Source organism: Manacus candei, unplaced genomic scaffold, assembly GCF_025592945.1.
Source record: "Manacus candei isolate 608988 ecotype Guabito, Panama unplaced genomic scaffold, ASM2559294v1 h1tg000062l, whole genome shotgun sequence".
Classification (NCBI taxonomy): Eukaryota; Metazoa; Chordata; class Aves; order Passeriformes; family Pipridae; genus Manacus; species Manacus candei.
Window position 1 is genome coordinate 1,334,157 of NW_026138110.1, and position 20,264 is coordinate 1,354,420.

Consider the following 20,264-nt stretch of genomic DNA (forward strand, 5'->3'; position numbering starts at 1 on the left):
GAAACTGTGAGGGGCGGGGGCAAAGAAGCCTTTAAAAGGGGAGGAAGCGGTGAGGGGCAAAGGTGACTCCAAGAAGGAAGGAAACTGTGAGGGAGCAGTGGGCAAAAAGAGCCTCTAAAAAGGGAGGGAAAGCGTGAGTGGCAAAGAAGGCGCAGAAAGGGTGTGAAAGCGTGAGGAAGCGGGGCGCAAGAAAAGCCTCTAAAAGGGTAGGGAGCTGTGAGGGGCGAAGAAAGTTCCAAAAGGGCAGGAAAGAAGGCTCTGAAAGGGCAAAAAGAGGTGAGGGGAGCAGAAGGCTCTAAAAGGGTGAGAAAGAAGGCTTTAAAAGGGCAGAATACTGCGGGGAGGCAGTGGGCAACATTTTTGCCCTCAGACCTGCCTCAGGAACAGCACCCAGGTGAGGAGATACTGGTAAAGCCTCCAGGTGATTGCTCGCTCAGCTGTGTTTGGCAAGTTCATTTTCGTTGCTCACGTTCTTTTTTTTTTTTTTTTTTTGTGCACTGTTTGGTAGGTTTTTTTTTATTTGGGGTTTCTTTTTCATTTGGTTCTAAAAGCCCCCTCAGAGCCTTGTGGGCAGCCCTGAGGGACCCCAGACCGTCCCCTTCCCTCCCATGAAGTGCCTCCCTCAGTGCCCCACACCTGAGTGAATAAAACACCCTCAGGAAGTCCCGTTTAAGAGAGACACCAAGTGTGCACTGCTTGCACATTATTTAAGGAGACTGTCTTCTGGTGTTCCTCAGTTCTTGTTAGAAGGTGGGTATCAGCACAAGAAGTGGTTTAAAGCCAGGTTACTGGTGAAGGGCTGAGTTAGGAGGGCTGAGCGGCCCCACTGGGCCTGCTCCCCCAAACACCACTCCCCTCTGAAAGATGTTTAAGCTAAATCACAACTCCAGCAAGCTAAACACAGAGCAGGTGAGTAACTAGCAATGGTTCAGTGTTGACCAGTTGTTCATTAGGCCTCCATGCCTAGGTTCTCTCTCCGAGTAAGTTTGGGGGATATTTACACAGACCGACAACCAAACTTAGGCTCTGCAAAGTCCAATAGAGAAATCGTGATTGCATTTCTTTTTTTTTACTTATTACAGGTGATTGTTGAAACAGAACGGAGGACTATTGCGGCAGCATTGGTATGAAATTTATGAAAGAAATTATTGATTTATGTTATGCGTGTGGCTGTTTGTTCTGAGGATTTTTCTATAAAGCAAGTAATGTTTATGAAATATGAAATGCTATTTTAAAAATCTGAAGAAACGGGGAACAGTGAAAACTGACAACTCACTTCAAATCTGACACAGCCTCTCCAACACTGATTACTAGTTTATGCAGTGTTTGCTTTTCTAAGTAATTTAAGCAATACATTTTTAAATACATCGTCTATTACCCAACTCCTGCATGTTTAATGACTGCTGTGTAGTCAAAGTCTGGAGGACTCTGTAAACTTTCTTTTACATGGCTTACAAATCTTCTTACTTAAACCATAGTTGTTCTCATTTTCAGTCTGAACCAAGAACAGTCTATGGAAGCCTAATGGCAGTGTTGCTTTGTTGCAGAATCTCACAATATCTCCTCTTTAATAAAAGAAAAGGAATTCTTGTCCCATTTTCCTCTCACAGTGTGGCAAATGCATCCTTTTTATTTCAATCTCACCATTTTTCATGTATTTAAATACTGTTCTTTTGATTACTTCTTAAATCTCTCTGTATTTCACCTATTAAATTCTGCATTTGTGATTTTTGTGGATTCAGGCACATTCATTCAGTTTTACTTTTTGAAGGAATAGTTCTATTTGTGATTATTACTAGCTTGATGTCATATTCTGACTTAAGCAATCGTCAGCACCTGTTAGATTTCCCAGATATTAATAAAAGTATTATCTCAGTAACTGTAGTTCATACTCCTTTCCAGTAGCTAATGTAGTTATGATATATTGATTAGATCTTTTGCCTTAAGATGTTACTCTAATTCTAAATAAGTTTAAGCTGTTCTTCTTTATACCCTCTCTTCACTCTCACACTGAGTTTTTGGTCCAGATTCAAAGGAACAAACTGCAGACTTAAGCTGACAGATAATTGTATATAACAGCAAATACAAGGAAGTATTTAGTAATTCTAAAACTTTCATGTTATCTAGGGTATCATTTTTCCTTATTTATGTCATGAACAGGGGAAGCACAGCTGGAAATCTCATTGTACGAGCATGGGAAGCTTTTACCTAGTCATTTAAACAGCTTAATCTTACTATGTGCTGATGTAACTGTGAAATGTGTTCTCTTTGCATTCCTAATTACTATAGAGCAGATGGCAAGGCTGCTACTTTAAAGCAGCAAGCCTATTTTAAAAACTCTGTGGTGATTCTTCACTCTTAAAGAAGTTTACTGTGGTCTATGTGGGGGGGGTGGGGAAAAGCTCTTTTTATTTCTTTTTTTTGGCTTCCATGTTGCTAACCTAACATTCTAAATAATTTCAGCATGTTTTCAAAGGTTCTTGCTAGATTTGAACAGTTCCCAGAGAAGTTACCTGACCAAGAGTATGATTTTTATCTAGCTAAAGGAGAAAAATGTCATGGCATTTTTAATACAGAATACCATGAGCATCTTATTGAATATGAACACAAGTTAAACAAATGTGTATTTCAGATATCATAAGTTGATTGTAGCTACAACAATAACTCATTTTTTATTTATTTTTTTAAACAAAAAAAAGAGGGGAGTTTATAGAATTCATCATTTGAATATTAGGTATAGAGGCTGCTATGTTTGAATCCCAAAGACTGTCTCAAGTTCTTAATAACCATTAGAACAGCCCTATACTGAGAACTGGCTTTAATATTCTGCTTTTTATTCACGAGAACACAATAAAACAGAAGAAAAGAAAAACTTGATCAAAATTAATGCATTGTGAAGTCGGTCTACCTCTGCTTACCTTATTACTTTGTAATAGTCTTTCAAAATTCTGTCCATGAATTCCATGTTCTTAGTCACAGTCAGGAAAGGCTTTTGGGGAAGTACTAGTGAGGTAAGTTTTCTTGCAACTGTTTTATTGTTACACTGCTACCTATGCAGATTAACAGTAGTACTGCAATGTAAGTGTGCTGAACACATTTGCTCGACACATAAACCATTACAGGCTCAATTTGGAATTCCCATTGGTCATTTCTGCTCAGGGGAGGTTTTTCTGTTTTTTTGTCTCATGTTTCTCCTTAGTAGTGACCCACTGACCTGTCCCTTGTCTGCTCAGTACCGTTTCCAGCTTGTTTGGGTTTTATTTTCATTTGGAGTGCATGTTTTGATTTTATATAGATTATTCAAAACACACTGAGACACAACAAAATGTAAATTACAGCACTGTTGGAATTTACTCTGCATTCACTTGGTTTTGTCTGTGCACTGCAGTTCTTGGCCCAAACTGTTCTTGTCTCATCGCTTTGCAACTAAGCTGAGAACAGGGAATTTCAGTGGGCAGAATTAGCATTACAGAGTTCTTTTATCTCCAGAGCTGCTGAGATCCTTGGCACTGCAGATGTGGAACTCCTTTGATTTTGGGCTCTTGTGGTAACTCTTCCTTTCTAGAGTTCTACTTGTTGCAGTGATTTACAGCTAAAACTGCTATCAGCTTTTTCCAAACTTCATGTGCGTAATTTTGCCTTTCCCAGTATCCAGTTTTCAGTCCCACTTTGTTTTCCAGAGAAATATTGCTGCTAAAATCAGCTCCCTGTTCACCCTTCAGCATTCTGTGTGTGGAGATGGTGGAACTCAGCCAGTTCTGTCCATCTGCAGCCAGACAGTTGTCTCCTCACTGTAGCTAGATTGGCTTCAGCTCCTTAGCAGCTCTCTGGCTCCAGTTCCATACTTGAAAGGTTCCTAGAAGATCAGGCAGGGATGATGGATGCAATGGCACTTCAAGGGAAAATAAAAAAAAATGGTGGGTGGGGGAAACTACATGGCCACGACAGAAGGAAAACTTAGAAATAAAATAGGGACAGCACAACCATGACTAAAGCTGTATCATTCAGCTTTCATTCTTATTTTAATCTAAAAGGTCCAGTTCTGTAGGTAATCAACTGCCTTAAAACAGTGCAGAGCAAAATCCAATGTACAAAACCTTAGTTGTGATTTTAAGAAAAAATAGAGTGAGTACACTGAAACAGATAATCTCAGTCAATATTTTGGTTTTCCTTTTTTTTCATGAGGTAAGTGATAGGTAAGTCTCTACATTTATTGTAGTACCTTCTTAACATACTTTGGCTTTTAAGAGAGCTCTGTCAGCCAATAATTATCATTGTACTTGAGAGGTTTCACAGTTTCAGGATATCAGTAAATTCATCACTTTACTGACAGCATTGAATAGTTTGTCTGTATCAACTATAAAAATGATTTTTTTTCCCCATAATATATACCTTATATAGGTGATATTTTATACTGTTCACATAAAAATAGATTTTTTTTAAAATTTATGTACTTTTAAAATATAGGTTCTGTTGGATATATATTTAGAGTCAGGCTTAGTTATTTAAATCAGTTCCTCGTCAGCACCTGACTTGGTATCAGCAGCTACACATTGAACAATAGATTTTTAAGATGTGACTTCTGGCTCATAGTTCATAAACATCCAAGTGGAAGTTAAACTTCTGCCAGCTCCTATGGAAACTGCACAATTGTCCTTTACCAGAATGTCTTACTGAGAGGAGTGATCTGCTTCTCTAGAGTACATTCCACTTCTGTGATTTTCTTTATTTTGGAGAATCAAGAAATATTTAGGGATTATGTTCCAGCTGCTTTATTTTTTTCATTAAAACTTCCAGTGGGATAGTATGATCTTTTATGTGAGATTGCTTTCACTGGAGATTACTACCACAGACAGATGGTTTTCTTCATTGCCTGCTCTAATGGACTGCACGTTTACAGGAGCAGCAATAACTATCTTCAATGAATATCTTCAAAATTAAGGGCCAATCCACCTGTAGGAACTTTTTTTCAGCCATATATTGCAGACTGAGGCCAGGAGGAGGTAACTTTTAGGTAGCTAAAGAATATGTGATGGGTAAAATTTAATTGTATTCAACTATAATAGTAATTCATAGATGTGAGCTCAAAATATGTTTTAAGTTATTTTATCAGTCTGATTAATGCAGTTCATTGGTCTGATGTAGGCAGTGTTCATCCCACCAGAGACCAGGAGAGCAATGATGACTAAGACCACCTCCTCCTCACTCATGTAGGCCAGAATTCCATGCTTGGCAACTCAGTATGTACCTCATAACTTGAGTTAAAGGATCAGAAAATCGTGTTTGGGAAAGATGGAATAGGATTTGGGGTGTTCTAGCTTTGTATCAATGCAATGTCATCAATCCTCAGGAGCTGGAATTAGAAATTATCACTGCATGAGTAGCCAAGATGCTGGAAGCCAGCAGCAAGTGCTTCAAGAATGAGTTTGGCACTGTTAGGCCAGTACACAGCTCATCAACAAAGCCTAAAAGTACAAGAAAATCGATATTTGTATTTTATATTTGCCTTCAAAAAGCAGACCGACTAAAAGTGAAAGAAAAAAGAAATTTAGATTAAACTGGTCAGCATAATGGGCTCACAGTTGTAAGGGTTAAAAAAGGCAAAAAATTAATCACCTAGTTCACTTTGGGATTTGCTTAATAGTCAATCATATAACATTTTTTTACTGAATACATTTGAATTGGTTTCTTCAGTGAAAAATACTCTGCTCTATCACATGTTCAGTGTGTGCAACCTGACAAGAACTCGAGTAAGATAAATGACATTTCAGTTCTGCTTCTGAATTTTTTTACTGCCCAGTGGTTATCCTGGTTATTCCTATAGAGGAGAAGCTGTAAAGCTTGGGAGACCCGTTGTTTCTTCAATTCTTCTCATAAATGCAGTTAAAAGACTGGAGTATAGACATGGAAAGTGTAAGAGGTGGTGCCAAAAGGAGGTAAAGAAGTAAAACAAGGAATGTAATGAATACCATGTTGGTTTTAGTTGTGCTAAAGCAGTACAAGCCACTCATGAGCAAAAGGCTTTCACTGCCCCTAGAATACCAAGGCCATCATTCACACAGAAAGTCTCTGAAGGACTACTTAGTTTGATTATGTAGATGCAAAACTGCCTGATTGATTAATCAGCTAGGAAGTGACAGCTCATGGAAATATTTGGCCACAGTCTAAAAGAGAAAAATGAGGGCATAAAACTAGCAGTACAAGGATAATTCTCCATTCATTACAGACTGTGCGATAGAAAAGGTTTGAAAATTAGTTTTGATTATGAAGCCTGGTTCAGCATCAGCCTCTTACTTTCTCATTAGCACTTTTGAAAAGTAAGTCATGTCAGTATATTTCTTGCACAGCCACTCCGTTTCTGTGCTTGTCTTACTTTTCTGCATCACTGTCCTGGAAGGGATAATTTCCACTTGGATAATTGTCCTCCTGTCATTTAATTGTAAGCCTGAAAACATCAGATATTTTAAAGTATGATGTATTTTCTCCACTTTCTGTATATTTGCCTTTAAACAGACATAGACATACTGTGTAACTGCAGGGCCTGGATGTTCAGGCTGCAGTAATGCTTACTGAGCATTACTACAAGGTTTTGTTCCACCTGAACTAGATTATATGGATTCAGGTTATGTTGGATTATTTAAGTGAAGACAAAAATCTAGGAAAAGGAGAAGGGTTTTTTGAAGGGCTTTTGCTCTCTGGGAATCACGTTAGACTTAATACTTCTCTGTTTCTTCCTTTCTTCTAATTTTTATTATGACATCTGTTGCAAATACAGCATGCTTAGCTGAATGTGAAAAAAACAAATGTAAAGCACCTTAAAATGAAATCAGAGATTATTTTTTAGGATAATAGCATAGTCTGCACCAAGCTCTGCCATTCTATGCAGAACAAGGGCAACCAGAGAAATCTCCTGGTGTTTCTGAGATGACCATTTAGTCCATCCTGGACTGTTAATAATTATGAAGGATCTCTTTCTTCATTACACGTGTGTACCATGGCTTTTCAACCCCAGCTTAGAATTTACTGAGGGAGTAGTACTAATAATGGAAGTGTTCATTCAATAATAGCAAACAGAGATCTGCTTCATTAAGGTAGCAAACAAAATGCTTATCATTATGCAATGTGATCCTTGGGACAGCAGCTCTGATTTGTTCCTGCCAACAGCCATAGAGATGCATCTTCTGTTCCTAGGCATTCATTACATGAAAGAGTTTTTTTAAATCTCCAGTTGAAATAATGTAGTGGGTTGACCCTGGCCAGCAGCCAAGCCCCCACCAGTCACTCTCACCCACCCCTCAGCCAGATAGGGAGAGAATTGGATGAGCAAAAGTGAGAACTCGTGGGTCGAGGTAGAGACAATTTAGTAAGTGAGGCAAAGCTTCATGCATAAGCAGAGCAAAATAAGGGATTTGTTCAATACTTCCCATCAGCTGGTGGATGCTTAGCTCCTGCATTGAAAGCAGGGCCTCAGTGCTCATAAGAATTACTTGGGGTGCCATAACTGTGAACATCTCCATCTCCTCCTCTGTGCCCTAAGCTCTCCTTTTTGAGCCTGTCATAAGGTAAGGAATGTCTCGTAGGTCAGTTCAGGCCATCTGCATCCACTGTGTGCCATCCCAGCTTCTTGTGCCATCCCAGCCTACTCACTGAGCAGGGAGGAGGTGAGAGAACCTGCTGCTGTGTAAGCACTGCAGCAACAGCCAAAGCACTGGTGTGTTAGCACTGTTTGAGTCCCAAATCCAAAACACAGCACCACAGAGGCTGCTGCGAAGAAAATTAACTTCATCCGAGCCAGACCCACTACAAACAGCTGTAAGCAATGGACTACACTGAAAAGCAGCTTTGCAGAAATCTCTGAGATTTTTCTAGGCACTTCTGCCACTGTATTCCTACTGTAGATCTCCCTTGCACATGGTGTCATCAACCCTTTTGGAAACATTCCCTAGATAGGAGTCTACTTACTGAGTGTCTTGTTGTTTGCTGCTACCCATCACTTCATCACTAAATACCATCAATATGATGGTTTTCAACATTTTCCAGTTCTTCTCACATTTAAAGAGAACTTAGGTTTTAATTGCTTTTTTTAATTGTTCCAATCTTTGAATAAGGATATTTCTTCATTTATTTTGTGGACAATAGTACTGAATAACATAGGGTAAGAACTGAAGCATTAAAAACAGATGAGAATTGTTTATGAATGTCTGTGTTACCTGCTGGAAACAGCTCCTGAAAGACTACCTTTTTTTCCTACCTTTTTCCCCTTTCTTCTTTAGTTAATGGAATTTCTCTGTGGCCATCTTCTTATATATGTTCTCTAGTACTTTTTTGGTATAAATGAAATTATTCTCTAACATAGCATTCAGTTGCCCTGCAAATGTTAGTATTGCTTAGGTAATCAGAGTTCTGAGAATTTATTTCTGAACTAGAGCAGATCTGCCTAGTGTTGACATCTTTGAAAAGGTTGACTACTTGAAATTCAGTTTTGCCTGGGTGATCCTGCCATTTTCCTGAGAAAAGGAAAGTGTGACATTAACAGTTGTTAACATTTTGTTACAGGGCACTTATTATGAAATGACACCTGAAGTATTCTGTATTTCAACAAATTATTACTGAGGATGCATTTTGCTTTTGAATTCAGGGGATGATGTTGAATTTAATATTCATTCAGAAGTACTCAGTGCAATTTACAATGACAACCAAAAATAATGAATAATATATTTATATCATCCATTAATAACCATCCATCCATTTAAAAGTTTCATCCTAATGCATTCTGGAAATCTGCAAATTAATTATGCAAAACCCTGAATGAATATAAAATTGAAATGCTTAAGAATTTAAATGATGCAATTAAATACTATTGCAGGTAACTTGAAGTTATTTTCTTCTAATACTTACTCATCAATCTTAATTTCAGTACCACCATTTAGAAACAGAATCAGCTCCTATATCTTGTCAAAATATTGGAAGTTTGAGCAAAGACTGTATTCCTATTCCTTTGATTACATTATTTCCAGACATGAATTTAAACCTTCATTTAAACAGAACTACCCTTTTTAAAGACAGATTACAATGCTTCAAAATCAAGAGGATGAGATCAGTGGTCTCAACTCTCATTCTTTAAAAACACCCAACAAATCCAGCAATGAAAAGTGATCTCAAATCATAGCTACCTAAAAAATTCTATTACTCTCTACAAATATCAGCCTGAAAATCTGGGGTGAGTGAGGACTCTTGTCCATTGGAGAGGTTCTCACAGCAGTTGTTTAGCTGTGCTGCAGCTCATAGATAGACCTTTTTGTGCTTTAATAGTAGTGACACACTTTTAAAATCTCTCACCCAGCTTCACAGTGTGGACTGGAAGGCAGTTCATGATGCTAAAGACTGTTACCTTAATAAGTCACCATTACTGAACAGGTCAGCCTTGGAATCAAGTTTTCAAGACAAAACAACAGGATAGAAAATAAAAATTTGAGTGAAGGCAGATGGTCTGTAGGGTAGGCAAGGCTGAAACACTTTGGGTAAAAAAGTTTGAAAATACTTTGATTTTAAAGAGCCTGGTTTAAACTCTGGGGAGAATGTTTGTTTTGTTGAGGGTGAAATTATTGAAACACTCATTTTGAAAAAAAGCTTGAGAAGGATATCTATCTTATGAAAAATAGTTAACTTTTTTCCTGTGTTGTTTTCATTCTCTTTTCACATACAGCAGTAAAATACGTAAATTACAGTAGTAAAATATCAGATTTGACAGTTTTCAAACTAAATTTAAGCTAATGAAAAATGTGAAGAAAGTTATTTGGAAGTGAAGTAGTTTTTTTTAATTAAGTGTGTTTTGTCAAATCACACATTCTTAGGTTGCATTATCAAGTCATATGTTTTAAAGGCATTAACTATTTTTCATATGTTCTTTAATAAATACAGTCTAAAATCCCTCACTACTTTGACTTTTAAATCCTGACTGTCAAATACGATTTTACATTAATACAAGGATTTTATATGTGCATACGTATCCACACATTATATTTATTAAATAAAATCTAACATTTGATTAAAGGTTTGACCACAAGATTTTTGACAGCTGCTACTGAAGTTCCTGTATGACCTCATTTACCCTGGTATTTTCATTGACTAGGTTTTTTTTTTTACTTCAGAGAAAATAACCTGATTTTATTATAATTTTTCTCCCATTTCGAAAGCAAAGCAGTGAGTTCAGCAGCATATCAAATTCAAAGAGCTGTGTCGTTGCAGAACAAAAATGGGATGTTTTTTCCTTCTCTTTCAGAGAACAACTCACAGGAGCACAGAAACCTGAGGGAAGAGGAGGCCCTTTGCTGATGTAGGGATGTTGACTGAGCAGGGTAAAGTAGCCTTGGACTCCCCTGGAAAGGTAATCAATGTCCTCGTTTCAATCTTACAGAAGTTCTGCCATCTCATCAGAAACACAGGAATAAATATTTAGCTTCCTTCCTCTCCTCCCCTGCCACCATGACTCTCTGGATGCAGGGCGTTAGCTGTTGCATTAGTTTATTGATCTTTTAATGTAGGCTCTGACTTGCTTCAGGGGCGCTATAAATACCATATCGTGAAAGTCCTGCCATATCAATATTCATTTATTTTTATTGATTGCTTGCCACTGCTAAATTCTGGGGACTGAATTAATGTATGCTGAATAACTACTTCGATTAATGAAGCAAAAATTGGCTCGAACAACCTACACAAGCTACAGAAATGTTTTCTATTACAAAGATAATTATTTCTTTTTTTACAGTCTGCAATTAGTTTCATAATTTGACTTATCCTTGGGATGTCACTAGAAGACACAGAATAATGAAACAGAAGCTATTTATAAACTTTCATTATTTACAATATCATACAAGAACATCCTTACTATAAGTCCTTATTTAAACACTGGAACTAATAGGTGAATGTGACCAACTTCAAACATTTCAGAAGGTGAAATTTTAGAAGATTGATTTGAGGTGTTTCTTTTCTGTGTGACTGTTTTAGCACACAGAAAAAATACATCCATGTCAGTGTCTATTACTCATACACACAGATATACTGTTGGATGAGCTATAACACAAGGTGGGTGAATATATTCATGAGTGCTTATTCTGAAACATGGTCAAGGTGTCATAGTTGTGCTTTCTATTTCCTCCTTTGCACAGCAGGTTTCTCTTCACAGCACTTGTTTTTCAGGTACCAGTCAGTCTTTATATATTTGACATTTGACTTTTATTGAACTGCATCTTTTGCAAAAGATGGTTTTTTTCCTTTTCTCCTTGTTAAATGTAATGTAGGCCTCTTTTTTTTTTTTCTTTTTTCCTTGAGAATTCTTCTCTAAACCTTAAAGTCTGCTAGTAAAATCTTCAAAACTGTGATGGTATAAGAGCCAGGGTTTCTTTTGTTGGGGTTCTCTCCCCTGAGGCACCCATCTCTAGCTGTTATTTTTTTATTGCCCCATGATTAAATTATTTTGAATACCAGGATGTCAAGACTCTGCTATGGGAAAACTGAGACCAAGCCAGTAAAGAAACCTGGTCTGACTGTGTGAGTGTGGGGGTTTAAGTACCTAAGACTAATTTATTTTCATTTCAGAAATGGCATATTTTTTCTTTGCAGTATTTGTAAATGTCCTGGGCTCTTTTGACTAACCTGAAGCCATTTGTCTTTTAAACATACTACAAAAAATGCAGAGAATAATTTCGAATGAAAATCCAGAAGTTTGGGTGTGTGTTAACTTACCTGATTTGTTGGGCTGAAGTTCTGTAGGGTTTATAAGGCATTAGCATGAGAGATTTTATTATGCAAAGAAATAAAACCATCACACCTAAACTTTGATTTTATTTAGGTAGAAATCTCATGGGAGACATCAAAGAGTATGACTTGGGTTTTGTATACACGTATTTATAATATTACAGCCTATTTTAATGGACATTTTTCCAGTGGAAGATAAACTTGGTTTTAAAGTTTAAATGGAGAAAAACTTAGATAGTTCCTATGTATTTATTTACATTTTGTAATTATAATATTTAATTAATTTTTGCTATATTTTTATAGTCTTATATTCTTAATTTTTTTATTGTCGTTTATATGACAGTATAAATGACATACATTTCCATCCCTTAGAAGAGGTGAAATTATGTCCAGTTCATTCCTTTTTAGACCTGCCTGTTAAATGGGAATACCAAAAGCCATTTTTCCCCTCACATGAAGTTGTTAGATTATATTGTCAAGCTGTAACTTATCTCTATATATAGCACAGGCATATATATGCCTTTAACTTATCTATATATATAGCACAGGCATAGGCTTACTGTTACTAGAGAAGTTATGCTGTGTCTTCTTCATTTGGGCACAAAGATACAATGACAAATACAGAGACTGCTACAGGAAACTGTCCTTAGGCAGGGTTGAACTGATACAATGGAAGGACAAATGCTCATTTTGAAGATTAATTGATTGTGAATGCCCAAGTTTAGGAGGGATCCAACAAGACCCAGGCACATGCACTAGATTAACAAATAGAAACTGAAAGCTTTGAGACAACTTTTGAAACATTTTCTTTTCCAAACCTCACCATTTCAGTTTTCCTTAGATCAGCTTCCACCAGCTGCTCTTACAGGAGGTGATTTTCCGTGGCTAGTCAAACATCCACAGAGGAATCCATGTTGAATCTGCTCATGTTACACGTGTACACGTGATGATACAGCAAATGACACATCATCAAATGTAATGGTGCAATGTTGGCAGATAAAGCATATCCTATCTTGTAGTGTCTCCCCAGAGAGAAAATCCCCCAGACCTCCCCAAACAAGTCACTTCATATCAGATAAGAATGTGGTCTTCTGGCTTCTCAAGTATCTTAGTAATATGTGTGGTTATGACATCTAATCTTAGCTTATATCATTCATACCTTAGTACATGGTATGATATATTGTAGTGTAATGGGATTGATACAGCCTGATTTGCAGAGCTCTCAATGACAAATGGGTTTGGAAAATGGGTGAAGAAAAGGTCATTTCTTCGATATCATTGTCAAACTCTTTTCTACAAGAACAATTGGTTTAAAGGATTATCAAGAACTGAAGAGGATTTGCTGTCACATTAGATACAGGTCAAGAGTTTGCGAGTTTTAAAAGGTAATTAACATAAGTATTTTAAGTGGTATTCTGTGTATAAGAGTGGGTTCTGCTTCTGTGTGCATATAAACTCAAATCTGGCTTGCAAGTGTAATTCAGTCATGGGGGAAAAAGATGGAGCTGTTCTTGCAACAGCTTTGCAAAGCACAAATTCTCAACAGCCTCTACTTCAAAGAGAGAATACCTGGATCCCATTCCCCCAAACACAAACCCAGTGCTCCTGTTCTGGCAACCTGCCTGTTCAGCTGATGGCCATAGAGAACAGGGAGCTCTAATTCTTTCCCAGACACACACTCCCCTTTCAGCTGTCTTTTGTTCCTAAATCTTGGTCTGTTTTCAGAGAGAAAACTCCTGATTCCCTTCTAAATCCGTACTTGAATATGTACCCCAGGAAAAAAAAACAAACCAAACCAAAAACCAACCAAACAAAACAACAAACCAACCATAGATAGGTTAATTAAACTTCTCTAAATCCTGTCACATTAATTTCTTTAAAGGAGAAAGTCCATGAATTCATCACTGATACAGGATGTACAGAGTTTAACTTTTATTTTGAAGTCTATCATTGGCCTGCTGAATAACATAAGGATTTGATTATCTCATGGCAGTTACCCCATTTATAAAGTACTGATAAAGATGTCACTTACTTTGTAAAATGTTTTCAGAGCTGTAGTTTCTATGAGAGGATTAGTTTGTAATTCTGTCAGCAAACCTACTTATATTAATCAAACCCCCAATCATACCATCAGTCTTAAATTTTGGGTTTAATTCTTTCAATAATGCCAGTTTGTTGCTCTGCAGACAACACTATAGGCTAGGCACTGATGTGTCTCAGAAGCCACTCCATCTCTTCCCTGCATGTTGTGCTGTTCCTCCTCCCTCCTGTTCCTGAGTAATCCTCCTTTCAATTTTAGCGAGTCAGACAAATGTTTCCAAAACAATCTTTGAATGATGGCTTTGTAAGCAGCTAAGTGAAAAGGGAAATGTGCTGTGCAAAGCTTCTTTGTTTATTGCTTTTGCTGACTGCCTGAAAGTGAGGTCACAGTAAGCTCAGAGGGCTTGATATAAATGAAATAATTTAACAAGAAAATACATCTTCAGAAAGATGACACTGCAAAATGCCACACTTACCAATCTCACATACATACCTATCATGGTTGTCATTAAAATGTGATTATGTATAAATGAAAATATACATGGCTTCCAGATTTATACAACTCAAGCATATTACTACTGTAGTTTTACATGAAAACAAATCAATCCAGCATCAAAATGAATGCGTGAAAGCAAACAGTTTCCGTTCCTGGGGTCATCACAACCTCACTGAGACTGGGGGGTCTCCCAATGATATAGAAGCAGAAAATGGTGGCAGCATTCTCTCAATGCTGCTGGCAGAAAGAGGGATGGATTTTCAGAGGAAAGAGTTCTGCCATGTACCCTTTATGTATGTTCACTGGTTCCTTTGGCTGTAAATGCCTTTACATCTGAGCAAAAACAATAATCGCTTTTAAAAAGTTCAAGAACCATGTTAGCAAATATTTTTTCTATTGACCACAAATATAATCATAAAAAATTGGATAATATCTGCCATTCCTATGCCAGAAATCAGTAGAAGTTCTAAAATAGCAATCATCATACATTTATGCAACCAGATTAACCTTGGGCTCTGGAATTTATGGCATTAATACCATTAATTTCTAATGAGCAATGTAAAAATACCTAAGATGACAGGAAAACAGGTTTTGTTATTTTTTATTATGTGCCATAGCAATGCAGAGATTTTTTTGGCTTATTTTTCTTGGATTTTAGCAGACAGTGTTATTCAACCAGTAAAATGTATGTAGGAAAGTGGATGCATGTTCCCACACTTTTTTTAAGAACAAAAATTACTAAGATACAGAGTGGAGATCAGAAGTCAAAAGTTGCTTCTGTATGGAGCGTGAAGAGTAACAATATTTTTTTGCTGGTCTATAGAAACCTGTGCAGAAGAAATAAAATTGCTATCTTAGGTATTTAAAGGTGAAAAAAGCAGTTCTATGTCCCTGCTCCTCTCTGAACAAGCACTTAGCTGCTTTGCTGCTCTTTTATCCAAGAGAAATAACTTCCACTGTGATGCTGATTCTTTTTCTTTGACATTTCCCACTAGCAAGCCAAGAGCATCATTCTCTCTCATTGCTTGGAGTACTTACATACATTCCTCCAGTGATCTGTTTTCATGACTTGTGCTTTTCCTCTGAAGCTTGACCCTTTTAACGAGACCTGTATGGACTAATTTGCAATAAAAAAGTATCCCTGTCATTTTTCTGAGCCCCCACAAGTTTCTAACTTTTGCCTGCACTGAGCCTTGCTGCTAAACACAAAGCTGAAATACTATTTAGTAATTAATCCAATAATGTACATTTTTACTTATTTTTACTAAGTTCTGGTTTGTGGGTGACTAAGCAAAAAAATTGAAACACAATTGGGAAAAAAAATCAGCCAAGAAGGAGCAAAGTCTTGCTGACCTGTGCACTAAAAGAGGATGGTTCTGAGTGGTGGCCTCAGGCAGATAATCATATGTGGAGTGATGGGAGTAGACTACTGGAAATATAATTATAAAAAATTGATGAGTTGCTAACATAATGCTATAAAACATCAGCTGCTTCAGTAGCTTTGAGAATACAGGAAACTTTGAAATATGGACATAAATATGCTTAGAGTGACTGTAAGGGATCAAAATCAAAAAAGTGGGGATAAAAAGCTGAATTAAGTGCTGGTAAAGTAATTTTTAACTGAGCTGACTCTTATTAGACTGAATTCCTGTAAACAGTCTAGTGCATAAAAATAAAGCATAAGTGTAACTGAAACTACTTTTTGTAGCATAACCTCTTTTATTTCAATGTAAGTTAAGGACAGTTTGAACAGCTGAAGTGGAATTTTTAAGAGGAGGGGTTTTGCCTGAATGTAAGTTTCAATGCTAGAATGTCAGTACTAAACAGCTGGAGACAAGCAAACATTTTTGCAGACATTTCTTATGATTTTTGTTCTTTCTTCTTGTAGAGGGGGTCACAGAAAAAAATGTCACTAAGGTTGCTCCAAACTGCTATAGCAAGATTAAATTCCATTATAACATAAATGGGATGTGTAAAATTTATAGGCCCTTGCTCATGTTTTCAGCATATGCAGAAAACAGTTTCCTCATACTATTTACAAGCTTAAGAAACAAAGTACCTTGACAATGTTATAATTGTTACAAAAATGTTACCATATTTAAGTTTCATCTGCTTGGGGTTTTTTTTGGTGTATTTCAGCTACAAGAGTAGGACACCTGCTACCTTTATATGTGCAGGAACAGATCAAAGTAATTTAAAAAGCAGTATTTGTATATGATTTCATTAACTGTTATATATATATATACATGTAAGGTATTCAGGCTTGGTTTGTACTCATACTTACAGACATACCATCACCCATCAGTCCACCACACCTCTCCCCAGCCTTGTAAGCTGCAAGGAAACCACTGCAGGAATTCATCACTGCAATGAGCAGCAGTGTGAAGGCTGTGCCACAGCTGCACAAGGAACTGGGGTTTAGCCATTATCCCACCAGTCTTGCTCTCTCCTGGCTTGCCACAGGTTTTTGCCCCTATCCTGGCTGTCAAAGCTGCTGAAAGAAAATTGGTTCTAGAGAGGAATTTGTGCCTTCTGGGTACTTGGCACGAGGCAGAGAATTCTGTCGTTCCTGGAGAGCTTAGACATCAGCACAGCAGAGGGATTGATCTGCTGGGGCTGGGTGTGAGCTGTTCTGCTGGTAAGGGTATCAGCATCCAAAATATAACCACAGTTGTCTGTTGGTAAGGGTATCAGCATCCAAAATATAACCACAGTTGTAACATTTTGATAAGGTGGGAACCCAAATAATGACCATCTGAAAGGTGCTTTTCAGACAAGGATTCCCTTTTACCATGCAGAGGTTTATAAGGTGTGATGCTTGCTTAGGAAATTGTTCCCTTTGCTCTGCCAATTTAAAGTGTACCCAGTTAGTGACTGAAATAGAGCAATCAATGTTATCTAAAGAACTGGTCTACTCCTATTTCTCTTGGAGCAAGAGAGAAGAGGGGGGAAATTAGGTTAAAAAGGCAGTATTTTTGTTAGCTACAGGGTACATAAAAATTCTCATTCATTTAAAGAAATAAACTGCAACTGTAACTTTGGATATTGTCTGGATGGATATTGGTGGATGAAATTGGGGAATTTTTTCATGCTGTGGCGTTAGGAGTAGCTCTACTTGTTGGCACTGTATCACAGTACATTAAGTAAGTTCAGGTTACCTGTAATCTTTGTATCACAAATGATCCAGCATGGGTCATAAATTCTCTTAATGTGAGGTTGCCTAAAATAGAGAGGAAAATAATCAGTCATTCTCATAACCTGATCTAGCCTGGGTAATCATGAAAAAGGAGTTGTGACAGGAAGCAAAGGAAAACATGGTTCATTTAATCTTTTATAAATTGATAAAGTCTTGCAGCTTTAAAGGAATGACCCCTTTCAAAGCAAAATAATCAAATCCATCTCTTGTCGGTTTGGGGAGATTTATAATTGCAAGCGGATGATTTTTTAGCAATCCTGTCAGTCTGCTTTTCAGATCAATGCCAATGAAATATTTTGTTTACGATTTAACCTCCATTTCCCCTAGAATTTGTGACTTTTAATACCAAAAGTAGTTATGTCCAACTCTATCGATCCACTGGTAAATTAAATGGCAAACAAAAGCAATTGTATTATTTCATCAAAATGCTCTCAATCGGGAGCAAAATTCTTTATTAAAACAGGCTATGTAGCACTGAAATGAGAAGAAAGTTTCATTTCAAGAGTGATCTTTTTAAAAAGCAGAGAAAGACCTTCACATAGCTGGATTTATTTGATGGGAATAGTACAAAGGCAATAAAACTGAAATTGTATATTGAATTTCTTTTCCTTCATATAAAGACAAAAGACCCAAAAAGAAGGTGTAAAACTTACCTAAAATTCACATGTGATAAATTTATTCCAACAATGTATTTTCTGTTTTTTTCTTCAAGTAGTTAATGAATAACTTTTCTGTTTGGAATTATTGGGTTTATGTATTTTTATTTCCTGCCAAATCCTCTGAAATACTGTGTATAAATACAAATTCTATATAAGTTATATATTCACAGTGATGCAAGGACGTAGTGAACACTTGGATAAAGAGTTTCAGAAGAAAGAAAAGGGCAATCTGTTTAAATAGAAACATTTTTAAGAGGGTATTTCCAGCGTGGAGTAAGTTAATATTTCAGCCACGTAGCAGATCAGAGAACCATAGAATCCTTTAGGTTGGAAAAGAGCTTTAAGATTATCAAGTCCAACCATTATCCCAGCACTGCCAATCCCACCACTAAACCATGTCCCCAAGTGCCACATCTACACATCTTTTAAATAACTCAGGGGATGGTAATTCAAGAGTAGACCCTCATCAAAACAAGGACACTCATATAAAGATTTATTCTTATGTGGTATGATAATTCTATAAAAGACTAAATAGTTAGCAAAAAGTAAGTGGATTTAGTAGTAAACTGTGATTTTAAAGTGTTTTCTTGATCACACTGACTTGAAGCACTTGAATCAGTACCACCCTCTTAACAAATTTCCAGAGAGTCAGACCTGTGCAGCTTGCAAAAGCTAGAGTTTATCCATCTGTAAATATCTTCTTTAAGATGGTATTGGCTATTTAAGCTTGAGGCAACATGAGAAAATTGATATTTTTATGATGAAATTCAACCTGCTACAAATAGAGCACCAGGACTCCTTTTAAAGGTAATCATCTACCTGTGTCTCTGCAAGCAAAATTATTGATGCAATGAATAAAAGCACTGTGGCATAAATAACACATTTGTATATCCCACATTTTAGATTCTTTTCACTTTTAGGGGTATGTTTTTCAACAGAAGCATTTATGCAGAGAGCTCACCTTTCAGGAGTAGGTATAGCCTACTGGTTTATTTTCTTTTGCTTCTCATTGTGACTTGTTCATACTGATAAAATCCTATTTTGTATAGCACGAGGACGAGAACATGACTTGGAAACTTGCAACTCTGCCCAGCACTATGGCAGGATGAAATGAAAATTTGTTCTTGCTGTTTCCACAGATCTTTTTGATGTGAATAATAAAGCCAATAGAAGGAACAGGATTGCTGTTTCACAGAAAATTTCGAGTTTTACTGATTTTTGTTTTGATCTAGATCTGCCTAAAGTTGCAATTTCAAATTTTCCTACTAATTGAGAACATGTAGAATTCTGATTCAAATCCACCAAAACATGTAATGAAGCAGCTCTCCTGCTTCATTGGCATTCTCTTCAGCTTTCCTGCTGCTGTTGGCACAGAAGCTGACAGGAATACCAATGTCACTGAGCAGGCAGGTTGTTCCCAAAATCTATAATTCTGGGCAGTTTATCCCAGAAGGGAACTGTACTTTGAGAAACACCAGCATTCAGATGGATTGACTGGAAACAATATATTGTGCTGTACCATGATCACAGATCTCAAATTTCTGCCATTAACAAGGGTTAATGCCCTTCAGGGATTCAGCAGGGTTTTTTAGAACTCTTCCTGGCATCAACAGATTTTATCAGTGTCACTGAAGGAGTGAATTGCCTCTGCTTAAGGCTCCCATGGTTTCTGAGCTCCAAGGCTCCAAGTCATTATAATGCAAAATATACAGGCACTGCTCAGGATTTGGAGATTTTTGTATCAGAACATGCAAATTTTCATTTATTTTTATCCTCTGCAGTGAACCTTTTGTCTCCAGTGAGGGAAAGAGCAAAGGTGGTGGCAGAGTGCCACCTGAAAATAGCCAACAGCCTGTTAATGTCATTTGCTCATATCCATGCCCCAGCTCTGACTGAGTCTACAGAGGCCACCTCATCTGCCCATATTTTAAATATTCATCTTCTCTAGTGTTCTCTAGGTCGTGGTTCCTCTGTGTTCCTTACTGGCATGTACCTGTTTGCTGAAATTAGATTTCAGAGAAAAACTGAAATACCTGTAGCAAAAAATAGCTTAGTCATTTCTGCAATCAGTCTCCCCACCTCTTAACAGAAACAAATTTAGGGCTGCTTCAGTGTA

General features: G+C 37.1%; 1 long non-coding RNA gene across 2 annotated transcripts in view; it reads left to right on the forward strand.

The window, feature by feature from the left end:
- Positions 1–308: 308 nt before the first annotated feature.
- Positions 309–20,264, forward strand: part of LOC127478755 (uncharacterized) — a 48,724-nt gene continuing 28,768 nt past the window's right edge. For both annotated transcript variants that reach the window (XR_007907330.1, XR_007907329.1), the window contains exons 1-3: positions 309–394; positions 1,083–1,124; positions 10,283–10,387. This is a non-coding gene — a long non-coding RNA (uncharacterized LOC127478755). The remainder of the gene's footprint in view (positions 395–1,082; positions 1,125–10,282; positions 10,388–20,264) is intronic.